General features: G+C 37.4%; 1 long non-coding RNA gene across 1 annotated transcript; it reads right to left on the bottom strand.

Annotated features, from left to right (window-relative positions):
- Positions 1-401: 401 nt before the first annotated feature.
- Positions 402-2,839, bottom strand: LOC136473302 (uncharacterized). The gene is made up of 3 exons (XR_010762566.1): positions 2,704-2,839; positions 2,096-2,153; positions 402-1,225 (listed from the first exon to the last, which is right to left on the bottom strand). It is a non-coding gene; the product is annotated as an uncharacterized lncRNA (long non-coding RNA).
- Between the last annotated feature and the right edge of the window lie 854 nt (positions 2,840-3,693).

Raw genomic sequence — 3,693 nt, forward strand, 5'->3', positions numbered from 1 at the left:
CTGTTAGTAATGCAAACGTAAATGATTTAAAGCTGACGTTATTGGTGGGAGATACGATTGAACTAATTTTCTTTACATGTGCATTACTGTGGAACCAACCAAACAATACATGAAATCCCCTGGACTATCAAAATTATTTCATATATCATGTGAACTTGAACTTTGAGTTTCAAATTCACGAAAAACATTATATAACAATCAAATCCATAAACAGGACCTAAATGGTTAAAAAAGTCACGCAAGATTAACAAAGTTGGGCTTTGAGGGATTGGTTGATCAAAGGGGAGACAGCTGATGGTTTGTAGTACCATTGGTAACATTATATATATTGAAAACCACAAATTTTATAGCTATAATAGCCAATTTGATTTGATGTTGTGTGCTTGTGCCTGAACCCATCATCTAGGACGAGCTTTTGTGAAGCATACTCTCCGTCTCCAATCACACACATGAACAGTGTTTGTCTAAACACTAAACAATCGACCACCCATTAGCCAATTATCAGGCAAAATGGCCATTTAATCAGGTTAAACGGCAGTTCAAATAGGCTAAACAATTATTTAAACGGAGACGGTTGACCCATAAACTATAAAATGTCATTACATAAACAGGTTTGAAACAAAATAATTTTAACTACCAATTTCTATTCGTTGTTTAGATAGTTTAAATAATACCACTGTTTATCTTTTACTGAACCAGTTAATCACTAAATAGCAAAGATTAAAAATCAATCTCATCCACTGCCTTCTGCTCGTATAGAGCACAAAACTAAAACAATATTGGCTATGGAAACCTCAACAACATAAGTATTTCATTATTTTTTTCGGCAATGGGGAAAAACTCAACCGTACATGAGCAGCTAGCTAGCTTGAAGTAACAATCTGATAGATTGTACTCCCTCCATTCCAATTTATAGACCGTTTTGGCTTTTCTTGATATGCAACTTTTATTATGTATCTAGACGTATCTTATATTTAGGTGCATAGCAAAAGCTATGTATCTAGAAAAGCCAAAACAACCTATAATTTGGAACAAAGGGAGTAGATAGCATTCTTGCATCATTCCTTATGTTTGATCTCACGGTAAATATACGATACATGGCTATGGAAGGTTTCTATACGGATGAACTTCATCTTATTCCTACGGGTTTGGCAAAGGGGGGCAGCAAGCTTGAGGCAGCAACTGCATAACTTGCGGTAAAATCATCAGCATACCATGGTCCAACCTGCAGCAAATAAATCGTGCTGATCATGAATAAACATGCTCTCTTGGATATACCTTAAGAACATCATCAATTCAAGATACATTTCTCAGGCATAGATGTATACTACTTGTAAGGTTTCGACTAACCCATGGGAGTTAATGAGCATATATGTTACTCAGGAAGAAGCATGCATACACTAGATCATTAACGTTACCTACAGTTCGTTACTTCAATATAAACTTTAGAGCATGGATGCTGCAACTATTCTGATAATCTGCTTAAATCGTTTACCTATAGCATCATATATCAAAGGCCCCACATCATCACAAGCTCAATGTCACTGATTTTCTTTAGTGCATATCATATCATATAGGGATTCATCCTATCACTCCTTTATGCATCGTGTACATGAGCTAGGTTCGTGTACTCATGGTCAGCAAGAGCTCCAATACATGTGGAGATCTTACAAATTGCCATCACATTAATATTATGAGAACCAAATCTATGGCTACCTTTTGACAATACATTGTTCGAGTATTGCATAGTTTGTTGAGTTAAGACTTAGTAATGTGCTCCAGTAATTCATCAGGGATATCATAGAGAGCAAATGCTGATGCTCAGGAATTTTGAAACTTAAGTGACAAAAAAAGGCTTCAGAAAAGAGCACTGCAATAATGAACAAATAGTAAAATTGATGTTTTACTTTTACTTAAAACCTTCCTGCAAATGACAGTTTAGTTTCTCTGTGAGACATTCCCTAGCTGATAGTGCAAATAAGTTTAAGGTGAATAGGCCAAAGAAGAGATGATAAACTATGTGTCTAATACTCTGGAAGTTCTGATAATTATTGGCAACATTTTATTTTTTTCATAGCTTGTCAAGAAATCTTACAAGTTTATCGCAAGTTATGCAGTTGCCACCTCTAGCTTGCTGTCCCCAAATGCATAACCTACAAAAATAACACATAAATATTAGTTCAATGAAGTATCAACAACTGCTCATAAGAAATAATTACTGCTTGATACGTTATCACTGGCGAAGTGTTCATCTTTTAGCGGCACCTTATATAAAATTTATGTAGGTATCTTCAACAGATAACAGATTGCATGCATCTGGAAGCAAGAAGATGAAAGATATACAGATATTCATCAAGCTAGAATAACAGATCAAGCACACTGCAATCAGGACAGAACAAGATCTATATATACTAACTCTTGTATTTTATGTTCCGCAAGGATTAAAACATTGAAATCAAAAAGAAAAGAAAAGCTGATAAAAAAAGACTAAGAGGCTTTTATCCATAGTCCCTTGCTGTGACATGGCCACATGGGATCTATGAGATCATCAACACAACTACACATGCTTCAACAAAGAAAGCTGAAAGATTCATAGGTGAAGGTGACAAGATCATAGCATAAACTATATATGCTCACACATAACAAAATGAGAAAAAAGCAGGTTCAAGAAGAAACTTATGTTAAACAAGTTTAGTTAGTTACCTGGATATCTAGATCAGATCTTTAATTCCATGCCATAGCACTGAGATCACTTTGTCACAGCATAACCCGACCCATTATAACTTCTAACCCTAGAAGAAGGCAGAGTAGGAAAACAGAGTTGTGCTGGTGCACAGAGGGGTGGGAGGCCAAGTCTACTTTTATAGCCAAAAGGGACAGAGACAAGGCCACAGGCCACAAGAAGAGTTAGCGCGTCAGTATGTGTGGGGAGTGGGGGGGTAGGGGTGGGGGGGGGGGGGGGGGGGGCAAACAAGTCAGAAAAATAATTAGGCCGTGATTGTAAATTGGGTTAGTGGCAATCTGGCAAGCAATGTCACTTCACATTTACAGACAAGAAAGATTCCAACTTGCATGGAGCGACTTAACATTGATTGGACGCCTCCCTGTTAGTAAAATTAGTATATTATTTTAATTCCCACTGGCCTTGATTGAAAAAAAAAAACTGAGATTGCCTTTCAAAATCATCACAATCAAGAACTGACAGACAGGTGGACACCTCTCATGTGTCATCTACCATGAGAGCATATAATAAATAAAAAAATCCAGTGCCACTGAATACCTTCTCAGTTTTGGGATGGACTCCTGATTGCTGTGTATGGTATAATGCAGTTGTCTCAAGACATCTAGCTGCCACTCACGGTTAATTGGTAATAACAGTTTGAACATGGTTAACGGGCAATAACAATTTCATCTATGTTAGACAGGCAGCTTCGCCGAAGCTGTGAGCAAGGGGCACCAGGCCACGAATGTTTTTGCCTCTTGGATTCTGCCTATCCGCAGCCCTTCAACTGGGCTCACCATCCTATGCTGTGGTTTCAAACATGAGTGTCTGGATCTTGATCCATTGATCAGTTCATTAGAGAAGGAAAACAGTCATTAGAGTTTTAAGCTGCAATTTGACTGCCAAACTAGTTCCGTTGTTGTAAGGTCTCCATAACTCCACTCAATCAGATTCCAGTTTCCCATTCAACA

Source organism: Miscanthus floridulus, chromosome 8 (genome assembly GCF_019320115.1).
Source record: "Miscanthus floridulus cultivar M001 chromosome 8, ASM1932011v1, whole genome shotgun sequence".
NCBI lineage: Eukaryota > Viridiplantae > Streptophyta > Magnoliopsida > Poales > Poaceae > Miscanthus > Miscanthus floridulus.